Source organism: Meles meles, chromosome 5 (assembly GCF_922984935.1).
Source record: "Meles meles chromosome 5, mMelMel3.1 paternal haplotype, whole genome shotgun sequence".
Lineage (NCBI taxonomy): Eukaryota > Metazoa > Chordata > Mammalia > Carnivora > Mustelidae > Meles > Meles meles.
In genome coordinates, this window is record NC_060070.1 from 77,665,368 (window position 1) to 77,689,522 (window position 24,155).

The window sequence follows — 24,155 nt, forward strand, 5'->3', positions numbered from 1 at the left end:
CTGAAGCAGTGAATTAACACTTTCTACTTATGGTTCGTTCTGGTTCACTGAATGCACAGGTGATATTTCACCTGTCAAGTATTTACTTCTGTTTGTTCCGAGATGTGTCTGAGGAAGGGAGTGGGTGGGAAATCAAGCCTAATCTTGATGAGAGAACAGTGTGCATTTTCTTTATGGAGAGAGTTGAAAATTTATCATGACAGATGCTGGCTGCACAGTCAAAACTTATCACCACCCACAACTTCGGAGGTTCAACAGGATAGCTCTGTGGGAGCGGCTTCCTTAGCAGATGCAGCCTGGCCTGTCAACTGCAGGACCTGACTCAAACAGAGGTAATCCTTCCAGCAGGGCCTTCCATATGTGGGGTGATTGGGAAGGTTTCAACAGCTTCACCTGGTAAAAAATTTTTTAAAGCAAGTTTTATCCAGTTTATGGTTCTCTGATGAGAACTGGTCATGATTTTAAGTTAAAATATGTCAAGCCTTAGATCAGAGAACATTGATTCATACTGTCCTAAAGATGTAGAGCAAGAGAAAAATTTGGATTCAAGTCAGCAAATTTTGTTTGTATTTTATCAGGTACTGGAAGTATTTTCCCCTCTGGACCGAAATAACTTTAAATACTATTTTGCTTATACAATTCTTCTTGAGACAATACTGAGTTGGCATAATGGTGTCCTATGGGAGTGAATTCTTACAAGATATGGGCCTCTACTAAAAGAACGTTGTGGCACAAAATCTAAAAGTTAAAATTCCAGCTAATAAAAGACTTTTCATGTTTATGCCCCTAGTCAGACATTGTGACCCTTTTACAGATCGTAAACAGATTAATACTGTGACCACGTTCAAGTGTATGGTGTCAACATCTCTTTCAAATAGCCTTTTTTGAAGTTTTCTGACTAACTACCACAAAGTTCTCCTTCCTGCACCAAATACTAGTTATTAAATTTGATATCTCTCCGATCATACCTCTCTGGCTGTTTAATGATTAGCCACGTCATGATAACTCTGTCCTCTGACTCTGTTCACCATTTCTTTTAAGCGTCACCGATCATTTTTATTCCTAGAAGAGAAGTCTGGAAAAATACGTGTATACCAATGTTTTTGGAATTTGAAATAAATCCTAGCTTCTTCGAAGAGTATGCACATTGCATTCTTTTCCGGTCTCTGCTCCCCTTTACATTTCTCTGACATTTCCCCTGCTTTTCTTCTGTCATTGTTCTCCTCCTTCCGTTCCACTGTTTCTCTTTCCTGCAAATTTACCTGCTTCACTGATGCTCAAGATATCAAGTCTGAATTTAAATGATCTCTCAAGCCTTTATTTCTATTTCTGGTTTCTCACCTGTTTGTAGGTGAGGGAGCTTAGAAGGAAAGAATTACAAGAAACATAGAAAATTTTCTCACATGAAAAGGAAGCCAGAAAGATTCTAAATTATATCCAATTATAGATTTTCCAAGCATTCATTTTCTCTAGCCCCATATGTCTCAACCTCCACTCTTCATTCCTAACTATAGCAGCAGAACATACATACTATGCATAGACTTTAGCCATATGCAAAGTAACCAAATGAAACAATAACGACAATGTGACCCACTCTGAAAACAGCATCATTTGACAGCAAGCATGAGTCAAAGGCCATTAGCACGTTTATCTGAAAAACCAGTTAAATTATTAGATTAACAGTATACCAATATGATCCATCAAACTATTATTCTATGAGCTTAGAAGATTCGAACTATATGTAATTTATGTCATTCAGAGATGTTCTTTCTCTGAATAACATTTTTCCAAAAAAGTGGAAGTAAGTTAAGTGACGTGATCTACCTCAAACAAGATGATTTCTTAGTGGGAGGTAGGAAGAACAGAAACAGAACGTTAAAACAAATTTCTACTGTTTTATAGTTGGCTTTGAAAATAAATCATATGTAAATAGAGTTCTATGTCATACTTATCATATTAACAAAATGGTGTGTGAATACTAGAATCAATACAAGGATTTGGAAAGAATATAGGGGTGTAGGATAGGACTGGCTCAGTCTCAACCACTAACTAATTGACCGGCCAGAAGAATGAAGGTTTTAATAGATATGTAACAAGGAAAAATGTACTACTGGGGTTCTTTTCCTTTTTTTTAAGATTTTTTTTTTCTTTATTTGATACAGAGAGAGAGAGAGAGGTCACAAGTAGGCAGAGAGGCAGGCAGAGAGAGATGGGGAAGCAGGCTCCCTGCAGGGAGACTGATGTGGGGCTTGATCCCCGGACCCTGGGATCATGAACTGAGCCGAAGGCAGAGGATTAACCCACTGAGCCACCAAGTGCCCCTGGGGTTCTTTTCTACAGAAACACCTCACTTATTCTTACACTGCTTTTTTTTTTTTTTTTTAAGTAAACTCTATGCCAGGCTTTTCATGGGTCAGTTGGGTAAGCATCTGATTCTTGGGTTTCAGCTCAGGTCATGGTCTCAGGATTGTGAGCCCCTCATAAGGCTCCATGCTCAGGAGGAGTCTGCTTCCCTTTTCTCTCTCCCTTTACCCCTCTCTCCAAAAAATGCTCATGCATTTTCTCTCTCTCTATGACATCAATCAACCAATCAATCTTTTTTAAAGCAAACTCTACCCCCAACATGGAGCTCAAACTCACAATCCCATGATTAAGAGTTGCATGCTCTACCGACTGAACTAATTGCTTCTTAACCAAGGTCCCTAACTAGAATATGGTCACAAGTCAGGAAATGTACAAAAACAGCCCAAGTATCTAAAACATTTCACCAATCTTATGGATTTTATTCTGATGGGAGGCCTTCTGTCTGTGACCCAAAGGTGAATCATTGTTATTTTAAAAATAGTTCTAATAATTTAAGTTTTCTTTCTATAGGAGACTGAAAATAAGAATCGTACAGAAGCTGAAGAAGAGGAGAGAGAAAATTTTGGTCAAATAAGAGGCAGACATAACTCAAATGAGAAAAAGTGACTTAAGGCTAACTCATTGTAAAAAAAAATAAATAACAGACAAAAATATAGATAGTATACGTAAGGACACAAAAATTTCTAACCATCTATAGCTTTGTGATTAACAAAAACATTCCAACATGTTTTCAATGGGGCTTGAATGTGCTGTCATATTTCCATTAAATAACTGGTATTTTCATCAAAGGTCTAGTATGTAGTATGCTAGTTGCTTAATAGATATTACTTTTAATTTTTAAAAATAATCTTTTAAAAATATTTTAAATAATATTTGTAATAGTATCCAAAAATATTCTAAGGTAAATATTATAATGTTCATTTTTCATATGGAGAAACTGGGAACTGCATAGTTATTTGCTGAAGTGGCAAGAACCAAGTGTGGAACTGGATCTAATAATTCTATGAAAATGGGATTTTCATTTCTTTACCCTATATTTGGCTGCAAGCAATTTTTTTTTAAAGATTTTATTTATTTATTTGACAGATAGAGATCACAAGTAGGGAGAGAGGCAGGCAGAGAGAGGAGGAGGAAGCAGGCTCCCTGCCAAGCAGAGAGCCCAATGCGGGGCTCGATCCCAGGACCCTGGGATCATGACCTGAGTGAAAGGCAGAGGCTTTAACCCACTGAACCACCCAGGCGCCCCTGCAAGCAATTTTTTAAAAAGATAGTATTATACCCCTTTTTCTCTGTTTAATAAATCATGAAAATATATGACATATTTTAGAACACTTCCTACCAAAATAATTTCATTCATTTATAAGAGGTTCTAGTCAATATGGTAAACAGAATGTATATATGAATTCCCTCAGGTAAACTATAATTAAAATGAAAGTCAAATCTATGTTTAAAAGGAAAGAAAAGCTCTAAGTCTAATGAACAAGATGGGATTTTAAAACCAAAACGATGAATAGAGCTAAAATTGTAATCTTTGGAGGCACAGAGATTAGATATGTACCCCAGAATGAATACTTTCATTTTGCTATAGGAACTGGGATTGGAAGACTCAGGTACAATGAATAGATGAAGTGTGCTTTCTTCCAAAAAGAGAATGGAGATGGAAGTGGCATTTTCACCATGTATGAAGCAATCCTGGACCATACGTGGAAGGAGTCAGTCACCATAAAAATCGAAGCCCTATGCTTCAGCTACATGACAGTGGGGTCTAGGAACTAAGTGCATGGCTTTAGGACATTAGGCTCAATAAATGCAAAATTGCCTTTGCAACTTAGGACAATGGCAGAGCCTTACTCAAGACAACTCCTGATAAAGAGATGCTTGTACCAAGTAATTACAAAGTGTATAAATTAATCCCCAGCTGCAGAATAGATAGCAGACATAACAAAGATCTCCAGTACAGGGACTGTCTGTATGCAAACAAATAAGTTACATTTAAAAACCAATATCTTTAATGTAAAAAGAGATAAAAGAATAAAACCCAAAAGATAAAGAAAAATATTTAAAAAATAGAACAGATTTTTAAAAGAATTAAAAAGAAATTATAAGATGAAACATATATATGTTAAAGTTTAAAAAGCCCATCACAGAGAGGAAAGAAAAACAAAAAATATAAAAGTTAACAAGAAGCTCCAACACCCAGTTGAATTTCCAGGAGGTAAAACAGTATTTGAAAAAAAAAAAAGATGGAGCATTTTCCTGAATCAAAGTAAGAACATGAAAAGGCAACCTTAGAGTGTCAAGCAGGAAAAAAATTTTTAAAATCCCCATCTAATTATGTTTTTCAGTGATATTTCAGAATATCAAAGAAGAGGACAAGATTTTTAAAGCTTGTGAAGGAAATAGACACATTACCTATAAATTGATGATACCAGAGTCAGAGCCAACTTCTCCTTAGGTTTTAAAAACTGATGCCAGAAGAAAAAAGGACAATAGTTTCAAAGTGCTTGGGAAGAATAGCTTCAACTAAGAATTCAACACTAAATAAATTATCATTAAGAGGTGAAGATAAATATTAGTTTTGACATATGAAGACTGAACATTTCCTTAACCACAGAAGCTCGTTAAAGAGAGAAACAAGTAAACAAGTAAAGAAAGAAAATGATAATAAACAAGCAACAAGAAAATTTATTATGGAAGGATATTCTGAGAAACAACAGAAGGTGAAGCATTCTTTGAAACATGGTGGGGTAGGCTACCATCAAGAATTTAAAATAATAAAAATAATATAGTGAATTGGAGAGTTGTAAAAATAAAGTTTAACAAGGTGCCCAGGTGGCTCCGTTAGTTAAGCATTTGCCTTTGGCTCAGGTCATGGTCCCAGGGTCCTGGGATCAAGTCCTACATCCTGCTCCCTGGAGCCTGCTTTTCCCTCTGCCTCTCTCTCTCTCTGTCTCTCATGAATAAATAAATAAAGTCTTAAAAAAATATATAGTTAGACATATAATAATAAATCATGGGATGTAGAAAGTTAGGGTGTTCAGGGGAGCTTAGAGCATTTTAGCACCTTATCTTATTGTAGATGATGCTAAACACATTGATAATAAACAGCTTTGTTGAAGATGGAGGGTACAATGTTGAACTAAGCACCAATAAAAGCAAAATGTAAAATACAACTTTTTTAAGAAGTACAGAATAAAAAATTTAAAATTCAAAAATCCAAAATAAGGCAGTAAAAAACAGTTTAAAAATATGGTAAATAAAAAACATGAAAAGAAATTATAAGTAGGGTAAATATTTCAGTAATTCCTCAGAGGTGTTTTTAATCCTGCTATACACTGTTTACATAATGGCAATGGTACTAAAAGTAAAATAATAGAATGAGATTTTTAAGAAAGTACTAAGAAAAAGCTGATGTAGCAGTACTAATTCTAGACCCAAAGGAATTTAATCTGAAAGCCTTACTAGAGGTAGGGAACCATTATATAATGATAATAGGAACAATCCACAAGGAAATTAATGTAATATTGGATGTCCGGAATTTTTAAACAGTCCAAAAACATATAAAGCAAACACTGACTGAAGTGTAAAAAGAAAACAAAACAAAACACAAAACCCATTCATAATAGCAGGAGTTTTTAAGAAATTTGAACATCTAATACATTAAGTAAACTAAAAAAAAAAAGAATGTAAAAGTTTAAAGGTTTAATTATAATTCATGTTTATATGAATTATTAATTCATATATTTCATAAAGTAAATCCACATTATTTTAAAAAAACAAAACATGTGGTACATTTACAAGAATGGCCATATAATAGAGTGCCATGTAGGCTGAACAAAAGTACTAAAGGAAAAAGTTTCTGATCAAAATGAAATAAATTTTGAAACAAAAGAAAAACTCCCTTTATCTGTGAAAGCCAAAGCACAAAAATTCAAAAGAATGAATGAATTAAGGGATAGTTCTAATCTAAATTACAAATTGCTTAGAACTGAGTGACAGAACATTGTTATAGAAGAAGTGAAGCAGCTGCAATTATCCTTAAATTTTTTAAAAATAGAAAACAGTGAAGACAATAGGACACAGTTACAACTCAAGGAGCTGGGAAAATAATGGCAGAAAAAGTCCAGTAAAAGTTAAAGTAGTGGTCCCTGGGTGGCTCAGTGGGTTAAAGCCTCTGCCTTTGGCTCAGGTCGTGATCCCAGGGTTCTGGGATTGAGTCCCACATGGAGCTCTCTGCTCCATGGAGAGCCTGCTTCCCCCTCTTTCTTTGTCTGCCTCTTTGCCTACTTGTGATCTTTGTCTGTCAAATAAATAAAAAAATCTTTAAAAAAAAGTTAAAGTAAATAAGAAGATAAAAGCAGAGTTTCTGAAGTTTTAAAAAAGCAGATATAAGAAAACAAAAGGTGATTCTTTAGAGAAAGTAACACACCTCTGGAAATATTAATGAAGAAATAGAAATTGAAAGCAAAAATATACAATGTTAGTAAAAAAAAGAAGATATTTAAGAAATGCGTATCTAAGGGACACTGGGTGGCTCAGTGGGTTGAGCCGCTGCCTTTGGCTCGGGTCATGATCTCAGGGTCCTGGGATCGAGTTCCGCATCAGGCTCTCTGCTCAGCAGGGAGCCTGCTTCCCTCTCTCTCTCTCTGCCTGCCTCTCTGCCTACTTGTGCTCTCTTTCTGTCAAATAAATAAATAAAATCTTTAAAAAAACAAAAAAAGAGGGGAGTCGTTTCTGGCCGTGTCGGTGGTCTGAATCGAGGTGCAGAGGCGGCGGAGAAATGGAGACAATTCTGGAGAAGCAGCGGTGGTATTATGAGGAAAAGGAATGGCTCATGGATGTCATGGCCAAAGAGATGCTCACTAAGAAGTCCATGCTCCGGGACCAGGTCAATTCTGACCACCGCACACGGGCCATGTAAGATAGGTACATGGAAGTCAGTGGGAACCTGCGGGATTTGTATGATGATAAGGATGGATTATGAAAGGAGGAACTCAGTGCCATTTCAGGATCCAATGAATTTGCCGAGTTTTATAATAGACTCAAGCAAATAAAGGAATTCCATCGGAAATACCCAAATGAGATCTGTGTGCCAATGTCAGTGGAATTTGAGGAGCTTCTGAAGGCTCGAGAGAATCCAAGTGAAGTGGCACAAAACTTGGTCGAGTTCACAGATGAAGAGGGTTATGGTCGTTACCTTGATCTTCATGACTGTTACCTCAAATACATTAACCTAAAGGCCTCAGAGAACCTGGATTATATCACCTATCTCTCCATCTTTGACCAGTTATTTGACATTCCTAAAGAAAGGAAGAATGCTGAATATAAGAGATACTTGGAGATGCTACTTGAGTACCTTCAAGATTACACAGATCGAGTGAAGCCCCTCCAAGATCAGAATGAACTTTTTGGGAAGATTCAGAATGAATTTGAGAAGAAGTGGTAGAATGGTACCTTTCCTGGATGGCCGAAAGAGACAAGCAGTGCCCTGACTCACGCTGGAGCCCATCTTGACCTTTCTGCATTCTCCTCCTGAGAGGAGTTGGCCTCCCTGGGTCTAGACAGATTGAAATCTGCACTCTTAGCGTTAGGCTTGAAGTGTGGTGGGACCCTAGAAGAGCGAGCCCAGAGGCTCTTCAGCACCAAAGGAAAGTCCCTGGAGTCACTTGACACCTCTCTGTTTGCCAAAAATCCCAAGTCAAAAGGCACCAAGCGAGACACTGAGAGGAACAAAGACATTGCTTTCCTAGAAGCCCAGATCTATAAATATGTAGAGATTCTTGGGGACCAGCGACATCTCACTCATGAAAATGTACAACACAAGCAGGCAAGGACCGGGGAAGAGCGAGAAGAAGAGGAGGAAGAGCAGATCAGTGAGAGTGAAAGTGAAGACGAAGAGAATGAGATTATTTACAACCCCAAGAACCTGCCCCTTGGCTGGGATGGCAAACCTATTCCCTACTGGCTGTACAAGTTTCATGGTCTAAACATCAACTATAACTGTGAGATTTGTGGAAATTACACCTACCGAGGTCCCAGGGCTTTCCAGCGGCACTTTGCTGAGTGGTGTCATGCCCATGGCATGAGGTGTTTGGGCATCCCAAACACGGCCCACTTTGCTAATGTGACACAGATCGAAATGCTGTCTCCTTGTGGGCCAAGCTGAAACTGCAGAAGGCATCAGAACGATGGGAGCCTGACACCGAGGAGGAGTATGAAGACTCCAGTGGGAATGTTGTGAATAAGAAGACCTATGAGGATCTGAAAAGACAAGGACTGCTGTAGTGTTCAGGGATGAATCTCAGCTTTGGGCCTTGCCCGGGCTTCCCTGGAATCTGCTTTTTCTATTTCTCCCAACCAAATGCTCCTAAAGACTCTGCTACTTAGTCATAAGGTCTAGCGTGCTTCTTGTAAAGAACAAGGCGTGCTGGCAGATGGCAGGGTTGAGATGTGTTTTATCTTTGTTTTATATTAAAAGATTCCATCAGAAAATAAAAAAAAAGAAATGCATATTTAAAAATACGATAGTAGAAAGTATTTTGCCAAATATTTTCAGAATTCAAGTAATTTCAATAGTTAAATAATTAATAAACTGATATACAGGATAGTTTTATGCTATATGAGCACTTGCAGGTATTGAGAAGGAAGAAATATAATCAAATGATTTTGAGACCCTAGGATGGGCTTAACACCAAGAGAAGTGACAGACTGTACAATTATAGAACATCATGGAAAATTTAATTTATTAAACAAATATTCAACAAAACATGAGAGGAGAGGGAGTTGAGGGAAACTGGAAGGGGAGATGAACCATGAGAGACTATGGACTCTGAAAAACAACCAGAGGGTTATGAAGGGGCGGCGGGAGGGGGTGGGGTGGGGTGGGAGGTTGAGGAACCAGGTGGTGGGTAATAGGGAGGGCACGTACTGCATGGAGCACTGGGTGTGATGCCAAAACAATGAACACTGTTATGCTGTAAATAAGCAAATAAAAATAAATTAATTAATTAAAAAAATTTTTTCATATTTAACTACTTATTGATAACAAAACAACAATATGAAAATGTGTGATTTATGCATGGGATGCAAGGATAGTTCAACTTAGGATTTTTAAGAGGATTAACCACATTCAAGATCCAAGGAGAAATTTTATAAAATCATCAAGATAAAAAGGAAAATGTCCAGTAAGTTTCACAGATGCTCTTCAAAGAGGAGGAAGAGATGAGAACTTGACTTGATAAAGAATATGATACCTGCCCTCCAAAAAGCAAAACAAACCTACTAGACATCATCCTTGATACAAAATTTTAGAGCATGTACAATATAAGGCCACAACAAGACAATCTTCTATTAGATCCCGCTATTAGATTTATAATTAATTATTGTGATGGCAAATTTGAGAAGACTATCCAAAGATGTAAGGTTAAAGGAAAGCAGAGGGAAGGAACCATATTCTCATTATTCACACATGATTTGTCCACTTACATTGAAAATCCAGGAAAATCTACAGGCATACTTTTAGAACATAACAGAGTTCATCAAAGTTGCTGGACACAAACTCAAAATGACTCCTAAATCCCAAAATTTACAATCAGAAAAAGTAATAGAATTGTTAAAAAATCAAATTCATAGTTCTAATAACATCCCAGGTACCTAGAGATTTTTTTCATTACAATGAGCTATGCTAGTCTTTATGGAGACAATTATTAATTTTTTTGAGCTATTTAAGACAAGACTTAAAAATTATAGAGAGAAAATATTCAGAGTTGGAAATAAAAATATAATGACACAATTTTTTCTACTCAATGTTGTAAGATGTTATTTATTCCATAATTAATCTGTAAAGTTAACGCAAGTTCCACAGTGTTTTTCATAGAACTTGATAGACTAATTTAGAATTCCTATGGAGGAATGAAAGCATACGAAGAGCCAAATGATTCTAAGAAGAAGCAAGGAGTGAGGACTTCTACTAGACATCAAAACATATTACAAAGCTATACACAGATACTTCATTTTATTGTGCTTTGCTTGACTGCAATTCTTAACACTGTGTTTTTTACAAATTGAAGATTTGTGGCAACCCTGCGTCAGTCAAGTTTATCTGACCCATTTTCCAGTAGCATTTGCTCACACTGTGTCTGTGTCACCTTTTGGTAATTCTTAAAATATTTTAAGCTTTTTCATTACTATGATATTTCTTAAGGTGTACTATGATCAGTGATTTTCAGTATTACTACTGTAATTGCTTTAGGGCAGCATGATTCACATCCTTAAAAGATGATAAACTTAACTGATAAATGCGTTTGTTCTGACCTCTCTACCCACCAGCCCTTCCCCATCTCTCTCCCTCTCCTTGGACCTCCCTAGTCCCTGAAACACAACAATGAATAGTGAATAAATTAGGCAAATTAATAACCCTACAATGCCCTCTAAGTGTTCAAGTGAAAGAAAGAGTCACACAACCTTCACTTTAAATAAAAAACTAGAAATGACTAAACTTAGTAAGGAAAGCATGTCAAAAACTAAGTTGGAAGCTAAGCTTCTTGCAGGAAACTGTCAAGTTATGAATGCAAAGGGAAAGGTAGTTTGTTTTTTTTGTTGTTGTTTTTTTTTTTTAGTGGAAGTATAGTTGACATACAATGTTACATTAGTTTCAGATGTACAACATAGTGATTTGACAAGTTTATACATTATGCTGTGCTTATGAGTGTAGCTACCATCTGCCACCAAGCAACACTATTACAATATCATTGACTATATTCCCTATGCTCCATCTTTCATCCCTATGACCTATTCATTCCATAACTGGAAGCCTGTGCCTCTGACTCCCTTTCACCCATTTTGCCATTCTCCACCCTTTCCCCTCTGGCAAAAGGAAACTTTTTTTTTTTTTTTTTTTTTTTAAGAGAGGGAGAGGTGAGAAGGGCAGAGGGAGAGAGAATCTTAAGTAAGCTCCATGCCTAGTGTGGAGCCCAACATGGGGCTTGATCTCACAACCCCGAGGTCATGACTTGCACCAAAATCAAGTGTTCTAGACTTAACCAACTGAGCCATCCAGGAACTTCAAAAGGAAAGTCCTTGAGGGAAATTAGAAGTGCTACTCCAGTGAACACCCAAATAATAAGAACACAAAATAGCCTTACTGCTGATACAGAGAAAACTTTAGAGGTCCAGAGAGATCAAACCAGGAACTACATTCCCTCAAACCAAAGCCTAATCCAGAGCAAAGCCCTACCTCTCTTTAATTCTGTGAAGGCTGAGAGAGGTGAGGAAGCTGCAGAAGAAATGTCTGATGCTGACAGAGCCTGGTTCATGAGGTTTGAGGAAAGAAACGCTCTTCGTAAAGAGCACCTAAAAGTGCAAGGAGAAGCAGCAAGTGCTGCTGTAGGAGCTGCAGCAGGTTCTCCAGAAGATCTAGCTAAGATCATTCAGAAACGTGGCTACCCTGCACAACAGATTTTCAGCGTAAATGAAGTGGCCTTCTGTTGGAAGACGATGCCATCTAGGACTCTTCGTAACTGAAGAGAAGTCAATGCCTGGCTTCTCAGTTTCCGAGGACAGGCTGCTTCTCTTGTTAAGGGCTGATGCAGCTGGTGACTTTAAGTCGAAGCCAGTGCACATTTACCATTCTGAAGATCTTAGGGCCCTTAAAAATGAAGCTAAATCTAGTCAGACTATGTTCTATCAATGGAACAGCAAAGCCTGGATGGCAGCACATCTGTATATATCATGGTTTGTCCCATTGTTGAGACCTACTGCTCAGAAAAAAGTATTCCTCTCAAAATATTACTACTCATTAACAATATACCTGGTCACCTGAGAGCTCTGATAGAGATGTGTAACTAAATTTAGATTATTTTGATGCCTACTAACACAGCATCCATTCTACAGTCCATGGATCAAGGGATAGTTTCAACTTTCAAGTCCAACTGTTTTAAGAAATGTATTTTTTAAGGCTATAGATGCCATAGATAGTTATTCCTCTGATGAATCTGGGCAGGGTACACTGAAAAGCTTTTGGAAAGAATTTATCATTCTAGATGCCATTACGATCATTCATGATTCATGGGAAGAGGTTCAAATATCAACATTAGCAGGAGTTTGGAAGAAGTTGATTCCAACCCTCATGAATGACTTCAGTAGAGGAAGTAACAGCAGATGTGGTAGAAATAGTAAGAGAACTCCGGGAGTGGAGCCTGAAGATGGGACTGAATTAGTGTAATCTCATGATCAAATTTGAATGGATGAGGAGCTGCTTCTTATGGATGAGCAAAAAATGTGGTTTCTTGAGATGGACTCTACTCCTGTGAAGATGCTGGGAAGAGTGTTGAAATAACTGCCCAGGATTTAGAATATTACATGAACGTGGCTGATGAAGCAGTGGCTGAGTTTGGGAGGGTTGACTCTAGTTTTGAAAGAAGTTCTACCATGGAAAAACGCTGTAGCATATAGGATTGCAAACGACAGAAAACTCATTCATGAAAGGAAGAGTCAATCACTGCTGTAAATTTCACTTTCTTATTTTAAGAAATTGCCCCAGCGGTCCCAGCTTTCAGCAACCACCACCCAAATCAGTCAGCAGCCATCAGAGCTAGACCCTCCCCAGGCAAAAAGATAATGACTCACTGAACTCTCAGATAATGGTTAGCATTTTTTTTTTTTGGCAATAACATATTTTTAAATTAAAATTGTTACATTGTTTTTTTAGACATAATGCTTTTGTGCACTTAATAGACTCCAGTACAGTGTAAACTTAACTTTTATATGCACTGCGAAACCAAAAATTCATTTAACTCACTTAATTGCAGTATTTTCTTTACTGCCGTATTCTGGAACTGAACTCACAATGTCTCTGAGGCATGCCTGTAGTAATTAAGGAAGTCAGGCATAAATATAGGAATAGCCAAATAGAGAGTAGAACAGAATACACAGCCTGAAAAACAAACCTAAGCATAGAAGTAGATGTGGATGTGTAAGACTGGTGAAACACAGACCTGTACCCCTGAAATAAATAATACATTATATATTAATAAAACATGAAAATAAATAAAATTGAGAAATGCTACTTAAAAAAGGAAGTAAATGTGATTTATTATAGAAATAGAATTACCGATAAGTGGGGAAGTAAAGATGGTTTACTAAATGGCATTAGGCAACTGTCTATTTTGGGGGGAAAAATCAGTTAGGTATTTTCCAGATACCACACTCATAAGGAAAAGTAAATTTGGGGTGAAGTGAAGATGTAAATGTGAAAGGCAAATGTTTATACTATTTGTTTCAGAACAAATATAGGAGTATATTTTTGAGATAATCTGACTTGGTAAAATATTCCTTATGTAAAGTTTATAAAGCATATACCTTCATGGAATATATTTGATCAATTTCTCCATATCAAGATGAAATATTTTACCTGGTGGAAGACCATATAAGAAGGCAAAGGAAACACTGGAAGAATAACCTCAAAATGAGAACTTTCTAATATGTGTTTTATAAAATAACAAAAAAAATTTAAAAACATAAAACAGCTGAAAAGTGGACAAAGGGAAGAACTAGGGACTTCCTAGAAACCTGAATTTCTGCAGAGCATACAAAAAAGTCCTTATCTTTCAGTGTAATCAAGGAAATACAGATTGAATCACGGTAACAGTGCACACCTGTAGATTGCCAAGAAATTTGAAAGTCTAACTTTTCTGAGCTTTGAAGTTCCTTGAGAGAAGAGCTACATTAGCATTTTTCCGGTTACGATCTTTGCCTAATTGACCTGGCAGCATTTAGAGGCATTAGCCAGCTGCACAGAAGGGTGGGTGGGAGCAGGAAAGGATGAATGGAGGAAGAAGATTGCAGTGGTGATGCAGTGGGCATGCCAGGAGCTTGGACAAGAAAGATACCGGTGCTGGCCTACCATTGATGCAGATCTCCATCTGGGGCCTGATAGCAAGCTCACATCAGATGTGTAAAGCTTTCTTGCCTTCCAAAGGAACCTGAAGGATGACCAAGGTTTTTTGTTTTTTGGGTTTTTTTTTTTCCCCAAAGATTTATTTATTTATGAGAGAGAGAGAATGAATGAGCAGGAGGAGGGGCAGGGACAGGGAGAGAGAGAATCTCAAGCAGATTCTCTGCTGAGCACAGAGTGCGATGTGGGGCTTGATCTTGACCTATGAGATCATGACCTGAACTGAAATCAGGAGTCAGATGCTTAACTGACTAAGCCACCCAGATGCCCCAAGAATGACCAATGTTTTTAATAAAGGTAATCTTTTTTTTTAAAAGATTTTATTTATTTATTTGTCAGAGAGAGCGAGCGAGAGTGAGCACAGGTGGACAGAGTGGCAGGCAGAGACAGAGAGAGAAGCAGGCTCCCCGCCGAGGACGGAGCCCGATGTGGGACTGGATCCTAGGATGCTGGGATCATGACCTGAGCCGAAGGCAGCCGCTTAACCAACTGAGCCACCCAGGTGTCCCAATAAAGGTAATCAGATCTGCTCAGCTCTTTCCAAGATCTTTATATAATAAGGGATTAATACAGAGAACTCTAGTTGGAGATCCCTTTCTTTAATCTGCTTTGACATGTGTTCCATAGCTATTTAAAGACTTGCTCCTGGGTTATAAAATTAAGAAAAATAAAAGTTTTCATGGGATTTCATCATGGCTGTCATTTGTAATCAAATTGCTTCCTGGGCCTACAAACTTACCCTGAACCGAGGATATAAAGGGCAGTATAGGCTTCCCTTTTGCTGCTTTGAGGATTTGATCTTTCATCTGACTCTACCCGATTAAATAGCGCCATCACTGGATACAGAAGCAAATCCCTCAGCCAAGAGGAGATTCCCAACCAGCCTGAGACGCAAAAGTTATGTGGCTAAAAACTAATCATCAAATGTGTCAAACTCTTCAGCCGGTCTATGTTCTTGGTGTTATGACATGTTCATCTATTTCCAATTACGTAATCGAAGCACTGTCTAACTCAGAGAGGAGATACCTTTCCAAGATAAGCATACTAAAAGCCAGTTAGTTGGACAATGCTTGCAGAGTTGTGTTTGTTTTTGGACAAATCTGTCATTTCTAAATTGCTGACTCTACAGAGATAAGACTCCATCCACAGTCACGAAGGCCAAAACCCACATCCTCTAAGCCAGAATGGTAAAATAAAGGGATTTAGCCTAGACAAGAGAGTCTTGGTAAAAGGTAAAAAGGACGGGATATACTAACACCAATAGCAGCTACATTTACTGGAGGCTTTCTATTAGCTAAGAACTCTTTAATGCCCTTTACTTACACTATGTAACTGAAACTTCACAACAATCTCATAAAGTAAGTCCCATTATTATCCTCATTTTAATAAATGAAGTATTTCATGAAAAGGTATTTGGGAAGTATCTGGTACCATAAGATTTCAATCAAAGATGGTTAGGATGATGGTGAACATTATTGTTGTTGAGTAATGCTGTCTAATCAGAAGAAAAAAGATAGTCAGTCAAACTGGGAATGATTTAAAGAATGTTTTGAAAACATTCTCCCATGCCAGGAACAACATCCTTATTTCCTGCCGTGGTAGCTCAATTCTACTATCAAAATTCATTCTTCTAAGTTCTAAAGAAATTTCTAATTCTAGAATCCTGTATTGATTTGCATGTTGTTTGCCCCAATGAGGGGTAGTAAGGCTCTCTACTGGCTAGCATATGTTTTCAAATGTGATAGTTGATTGAGACTATTCTGTATGTTAAAACGAACGTTTCTTACATACTAATCTGTTCTAAGCAGGCTGCTGTATTTAAAGGATATAAAGATGTTCTTTCCACTTTCTCATTCAAAAAGAGAACAGGAAGAAGAATGAGCATCTGGGTTCAGGAGAGGGAAGGGGTCAGTGGAACCCACTGAGTAAGGGCTAGGTGGGCTGTAGGGAGAGATAGATAGGGGGCTATGTGCTCAGGCTCACAGAAATCCCCAAAAAGGTGGACGTGTGGAGAACCCAGACATAAGAGGACAAATCAGATCACCCTGCCTTAGGTGTGTGGGGTGGTTGTCTCTTTATGATAATCACCCAAACCAACAAAGAATAACCAACCAGGCCCTAAAAAGGAAGTAAGCCATTGGAAGTGTTATGAACACTCCTTGCTCAATGGTGTTATCAATAGAAATGTTAAAAGGATTTAAGTTCCCCGGTTAGCTTTCTATAAAAGACCAACCCTCAATGTTAACCCTGTGGGGACCCTTCTCACTCTTGAGAGATTTTTCTGTATCTTCACTTAATAAACTGTCACCTTACTCTCTCTCCTTTGCACAAAGATTCATTCTTCAACTCCGTGAGACAACGACCTCGCTCTCCTGCATCATCACTAAGGAGGGGAAAGAGACCTGAAGGAAAAAATGTAAAGTTTCTAAAAACAATGTGAGTTCATCTTTCAGTTTTTCCTACAGGCAACATGAGTTTACACTCTCTGGTTTCATAAACAGAGGCCATACAATTTTTCAAAGGATGTTTTTTCTATATGAAAGATAAGAGAAGTTATTGACTAAGAAAATGACACTTGGAATTTCAAAATAAGAACTGAGGGTGTGTGCCTTATAGCACAGAAGCCCAGGCTGTTGTCCCAACCCTGCAGCCACTCAGCTGCATGACTCAGTGTTCTGATTGACAAAACAAAGAAATAACATTCAAGGACCTCTATTATCTGTTCTAAATATTTGATGCTTTAAAATGATGTTTAGAGTGAGATTAACTGGAATTGTTTGTCTTATATATATTGTTAACTAGCTGCATATTTTGGCTTACTTTCTGTTTTTTTAAAGTATGAAATAACAGTTTATTTTATTTTTTTTAAACATTTATTTATTTCATAAAGAGAGAGAGAGCATGCGCGTGCAAGTAGGGGGAAGGGCAGAGGGAGAGAATGCTAAGTGGACTCCTTGTTGAGCACAGATCCCTATACTGGATCTCGGGAGCCATGAGATCATGACCTGAGTGAAATCAACAGTTGGACACATAACTAACTGAGCCACCCATGCACCCCACCAGTTTATTTTACATATACCTATTTGTTAGTTTACTTTCTTTCTCATCGTATTTTATTTTCTAAGCAAAGTTAGACGACATATCTTATTGCACTTCTAAGGGAGAAGACAGTCACTTTAAAGTTTGCTTATAGTTCTGTCTCAGCAAAAGTATTAATCGAAGAGCCCTAGCAGTTTGTTCTATTAAAACTCCATTTCTTCCTGTGGAAGTATTAACTAAAAACAAGAAAAAGAAATACTCCAAATTCTGGGCTGTCCTGTAATATGCTTGCCTACTTGCATGGATGATTTTTCATATGCATGTGTTGAGCATTTGAATTTACAAACATTTTTCAATTTGTGTGATCTTTCAAGGAAAGTCACCTTATAGCCAAGTACTACTAAGAAGTAAAATCCCAAGAATCTGGTTCCTCCTTGTTGGCACTCCAACATTCATGCCTATATACTGTGTGGACTCTAAATCATGAATGAATAATTGACTCTGATGTAAACATTTTGCATTATGAGTGCTAACTAAATGTAACTAAAGTAAATGCCATTAACTAAATGTAAATTCCATCCTCAGACATGTACTGATTCTGTCTTTGACCCTGGTTGAAGTCATCAGGAACCAGCAAAACATCTGTTTGTCCCTCCCCTTAGAAACTGGAAGGAAACAACACTGCTTATAAGGTCTATAATAAGTTTTCTTTACGGAGAAATATTCTACAAATGGTGAATGTTGTCATTGATTTATCCTTTTTTAATGTCCCATATTCAAAAAACCGTCAAGGTTTGGTATTTACTTATGTCACTTTACAACTGGAGTACTGCAGAGAAATCTTAAATATAATAGAAGGAAATTTAAATATCATCTAAAAGAAAATAAAATAAGGTAGGTAAGTGAGAAAATGATAAAAATTTGGTGGCTCAGGGTAATGAATGAACAATGACATCTCTTGCTTTCTTATCTGTTTAGAGGCTTACAGTGGTTTCCCTTATCTGTTAAATCATATCTAAGCATATGACCTAACTTTCAGATTCCTTTATCAACTGACACCCTTATATTTCCTAACTCACTTGTGAAAATCTCTAATGGTCACTACTTCCACCTTTTTTCCCCAAATAACCCTGACTGCTTCCTTGAATTCAAAACTAATAAACATAAGAAGAATAGTAATGCTAATTTTTACTGAATACTTATTCCATGAAAAAATGGAGATTTTTAGATACTTTCATCATCTTATTTTATTCCTATACACAAAACCTAGTAAATTGGTGGGGGAGTGATGTTAGCAAGATGATGGAATAGAAAGCCCCAGACCGGGTCGCCTGGGTGGCTCAGTGGGTTAAGCCACTGCCTTTGGCTCAGGTCATGATCTCAGGGTCCTGGGATTGAGCCCTGAATCGGGCTCTCTGCTCAGTGGGAAGCCTGCTTCCTCCTCTCTCTCTCTCTGCCTGCCTCTCTGCCTACTTGTGATCTCTCTCTGTGTGTCAAATAAATAAAATCTTTAAAAAAAAAAAAAAAAAAAAAAGAAAGCCCCAGACCGTCCCTCCCTCTCAGAGACACCACTTCAATAATACATGGGTGATAAGGAAACAGAACTTAACACAATAGGCAAAATGGATCTAATAGACATATACAAAGCATTCCATCCAAGCAGCAGAACCACTCATTCATCCCAAGTGCATATGAATATTCTCTAATAACTCACACATTAGGTCACAAAACAAGTCTTCACAAATTTAAGAAGATTTATACTAAGTGTCATTTCCACCCACAATGGAATAAAATTAGAACTCAATAGCAGAAGGAAAACTGGAAAATTCATGAATATGTGTAAGTCAAAGGACACACTCTTGAACAACCACTGGGTCATAGAAGAAATCAAAAGGGAAACTGGAAACTATGTTGAGACAAATAAAAACAAAACCACAACATTTAAAAACTTATGGAATGCAGCAAAAGCAATACTGGAAGTAAGTTTATAGAAGTAAAGGCTCATATTAGAGGAGAAGAAAGATTCTCAAATAAACAGCCTAACTTTATACGTTAAAGAGTTTGGAAAAAAAAAATGAAGCACAACCTTAGCAGAAGGAAGAAAATAATAAAGATTAGAGCAGAAATAAATGAAATAGAGAATAAGGAAAAAATAGAAAAAAATAACAGAACTAAGAGTTGGGTTTTTAAAAAATAAATAAGGCGGATAAAACTTTGGCTAGATTAATCAAGAAAAAACAGCACTTAAATAAATAAAATCAGAAATGAAAGAGGAAACTTCACAAATGATACCATGGAAGTTAAAAGGATATGAGAGAGTACTATAAAAAATTATATGCCATCAAATTGTATAACCTAGAAGAAATGGATTAACTCATAGAAACACACAACCAACTCAAACTGAATCCTGAAGAAGTAGAAAATTTTAACAGATCTTAACAGAAAATCTTAACTGGTGAAGCAACTGAAACAGTAACCAAAAAATTCCCAGAAAAGCAAAGCTCAGGACCAGATGGCTTCATTGGAGGCTTCCACCATACCTTTAAAAAAGAATGACATTTTTTCTTTAATATTCCAAAAACCTGAAGAGGAGGGAACACTTCCAAATTCATTTATGAGGTCATCATTATCCTGGTAAAAAGTACCAAGTACCTTAAAAAAAAAAAAAATATATATATATATATATATAATATATATATAAATATATATTATATATATATAAATATATATATTTATATGTATGTGAGAGAGAGAGAGAAAGAGAGGTCGTGCACATGGAGGGAGTGGCAGAGGGAGGAGAAGACTTCCTACTGAGCAGGGAGCCTGATACATGGTTCCATCCCAGAACCTTGAGATATGACCTGAGCAGAAGGCAGACTCTTAACCAACTCAACTTACCGAGGTGTCCCTGATACTGAAGTATCTTAAGCATTTGGGGCTGCTATAACTGAATATCATAGACTGGATGGCTTACAAGCAACAGAACTTCGTTTCTCACAGTTCTGAAAACTGGAAATCCCAGAAGACTCAATTTCTGGTGAGAAATTACTTTCTGGGTGCAGACTGCTCACTTCTCCCTGTGTCCTCATATGACAAAGTGGGTGAGGGAGGTCTCTAGTGTCTCTTTTATAAGGACACTAATCTCATTCATGAGGGCTTCACCATGATCTAATCACCTCTCAATGATCTCATGATCCCCCAGTAACATCTTGCTGGAAGTTAAGATTTTAATATAAAAATTCTGGAGGACAACACATTCAGTCTATAATATTCCATTCTGGTCCTCCCAAATTTATTTCCTTCTCATATGCAAGATACACTCTTTCCATCCTAATAGCCCTAGAAGTTTTAACTAATTCCAGGATAAGCTCTAAATTCTTAAGTCTAGAGTTTTCCTAAAAATTATATAAGTCTGACATGAGTAAAACTCAAGGTACAATTCATCCTGAAGCAAATTTCTTTCCAGCTGTAAGCCTGTGAAACAAAAAAGTCAAGTACTTCCAAAATAAAATAACGGGGTAGGCATAAGATAGACATTACCCTTCCAAAGGGATAAATAAAAAAGAAGAAAGGGATAATGGTCCCAAGTAAGTCTAAAACCTATCAGGCAAATTCTTTGGGTCAGAAGGCTTGAGAATAATCCTTTTTGGCACAGTGTTCTACCTTTGGACCCACTGTGGTGGCAGTTCTGTCTCACTGGCTCTCTTAGACAGTGGTTGTATACCCAAGGGTCTCCCAGGATAAGGCCATGGCTCCATGGTTTCAGGTGGTTCCAATCACATGGTTCTGCTGGTTACAGCTTACACTGCAGTTCTTTACAGGTGTCCCATCCCTGAGGGAGTAGGCAGGGGCATCCTCGTGCACCTTAATCAGAAAGGCAGCCCCACCATTTGACCCTCTATACCACCCCCCCCCAGGCTCCATCAGCCCTCACACTGTGGGCCTGTGGTAGAAGTGGCAACCCTGAGCTCTGAATTGCCTTTGAGGCAGTATTTCTTTCCTTGTCTTTAAGACTAGACCCTGGGGGTGCCTGGGTGGCTCAGTGGGTTAAAGCCTCTGCCTTCGGCTCGGGTCATGATCCCAGGGTCCTGGGATCGAGCGCCACGTCGGGCTCTCTGCTCGGCGGGGAGCCTGCTTCCTCCTCTCTCTCTCTGCCTGCCTCTCTGCCTACTTGTGATTTCTGTCTTTCAAATAAATAAATAAAATCTTTAAAAAAAAAAGACTAGAACCCTGGTTTCTCTTGAAATTGCTAATTAGGTTGTATTCATATCTTTATCAAACTCTTGCTTGACCACACCCTTAGTGTTTTCTTCTGAACACAATTTCTAATTTTTAAAAATATTTGGCTGGCTGAGTTTTTCCAAATACTTAAGTTCTGGCTCCATTTTGCTTAACGATTCCATCTTTAAACCATTTCTTTCTTCTTGCATTTTACTATTAGTAGGCAAGAGGAACCAAGCTGCTCCTTCATCAATTTCCTTAGAAATCACCTCAGCTAAATAGCCAATTTCATCACTCACAAGTTCTATCTTCAGCAAAGCACTGGAACATAAACATGTCACCCAAATTTGTTACGAATTTATGATAAGGATAGCCTTTTATCCATCGTCTGATAACATATTCTCCATTTCCGTCAGAGACCTCATCAGGTCTTTCCCATCCATATCCAGTCTTGAAAAAGAAGCTTTCTCTGTAGCTATCCTCTTTTCTTTATGAGCCTTTACTAGAATTGCCTTTAAAATTCCATTGCTAACAATTTAGGTTTTTTTTCCTAGCATGTAACTCAAACTTGTACGGCGTCTACCCATTACTCAGTTCCCAAGCCATTTTCACATATTTAGACATTTGTTACAGTAGCAATTTCTACCTTAGTTGCTTCCTGCTGCTATAACAGAATACCATAGATGGATGGCTTATAAATGACAGAAATTTATTTATCACAGTTTTGGAGGCTAGAAATCCAAAAATCAAGGCTCTCGTTTGATTGTAACAGAGTTAAAATCAGTTTTAACAGAGCTGTTATCCGGTCAGTGTGTGCATCTTGTTTTCAGACTGCTGACTTCCCTATGTCTTTATGTGTCAGAGAGGGTAAGAAAGTTCTCTGGTGTCTCCTTTATGAGTGCACTAATATCCTCATGAGGATTTCACCCTTACAACCTAAACACTCCCCAAAGTCACCATCTTTTAATACCACATTGGGAGGCAGGATTTCAACATAACAATTTTGGGGGGAGAATACCCATGAAATTCTTATTCATGGATGAATAAAATTCATCCATAACACAAAGTCAGACAAAGACACTACAAGAACACTGTACGCTGATATCCCTGATGAACACAAATGCAAAAATCTTTAATAAAATATGAGGAAATTGAATTTAACAGTTCATTAAAAGAATCATACACCATGACCAAGTGGGATACAGGGATGGTTCAACCTACAAAACCACATGTGATATACCATATTAATAGAGCAAAGAATATCAAAGAATACAAATATTGTAACATCTCAACAGATTCAGAAGACAAAAATTAAAATAATTCCAAACCCCTTCATGATAAAAGCACTCAAAAAACTAGAAATAGAAGGAAATTCCCTCAACATAACAAAGACCATATATGAAAAGTCCACAGCTAACATTACATTCAATGATGAAAAACTGAAAGCTTTACCTCAAAGATCAGGAACAAAACAAGGATGCCCACTCTTACCACTTCTACTTACCATAGTACTGGAAATTCTAGCTAGAGCTAAGAAAATAAATAAAATGCATCCAAATCAGAAAGGCAGAAGTAAAATTATCCCCATTTGCAGATGTACATGTTCTTATACATAAGAAATGCTCAAGATTCCACAAAAAAAACACAACTGTTATAACTAATAAATGAATTCAGCAAAATTGTAGGACACAAAATAAAAAACATACAAAAATTATTGGTATTTCTTTATACTAACAACAAATTATCTGAAAAGAAAATTAAGAAAATAATTCCAAGTCTGGGGAAAATAGGGACCACTGAGTAATGCAATCTCTATCCAATTCCCAATTGATTTTTTGGCAGAAATAGAAAAAAGCAGTTTTAAGAGTTTATAGAACCACAAAAAAATCCTAAATAGTGAGAGAAATCTCAAGAAAGAAGAACACAGTTGGAGAGCTCACACTTTCTGACTTCAAAACATATTTCACAGTTACAGTCTTCAAAACAGTATGGTACTGGCATAAACCACCAGACATAGACCAATGGAACAGAACAGAGAGCCCAGAAATAAACTCATGCATATATAGTCACCTGATCTTCAATAAGACTGTCAAGAATACACAATGAGAAAAGACAATTTCTTCAACAAATAGACTTTGGGGAAAACCTGGATGTCCAAAAGAATAAAACTTGACCCTTACACCACACAGAAATCAACTCAAAATGGATTAAAATTTTGAAAATTAAAAATGTAATTGTGAAACCAGAAAACTCCCAGAAGAAAACACAGGGAAAATATAACATTGGTCTTGGAAATGGCATCAAAAGCACAGACAACAAAGACAAAAATATACACGTGGAACTATATAAAATAAAAGGCTCTGCACAGCAAGGGAATACTCAACAGAGTAAAAAGACAACTTATAGAATGGGAGAGAATATTTGCAAACCATGTATCTGATAAGCTTCTACTATCTGGAATATATAAGGAACAGTTAAACTCAATGGCAAAAAAAATACTAACCTAAATTTTAAAAACAGGTAAAAGCTTTGTGCAGATATATATTTTTTAAGATTTTATTTATTTATTTGACACAGA

General features: G+C 37.2%; 1 protein-coding gene and 1 pseudogene across 2 annotated transcripts in view; one reads left to right on the forward strand and one right to left on the reverse strand.

The window, feature by feature from the left end:
- The window catches only part of NKAIN2 (sodium/potassium transporting ATPase interacting 2), a 1,028,170-nt gene that overhangs the window by 138,992 nt on the left and 865,023 nt on the right, over positions 1–24,155 (reverse strand). The window lies entirely within an intron of this gene.
- On the forward strand, positions 7,112–8,856 carry LOC123942723 (annotated as a pseudogene).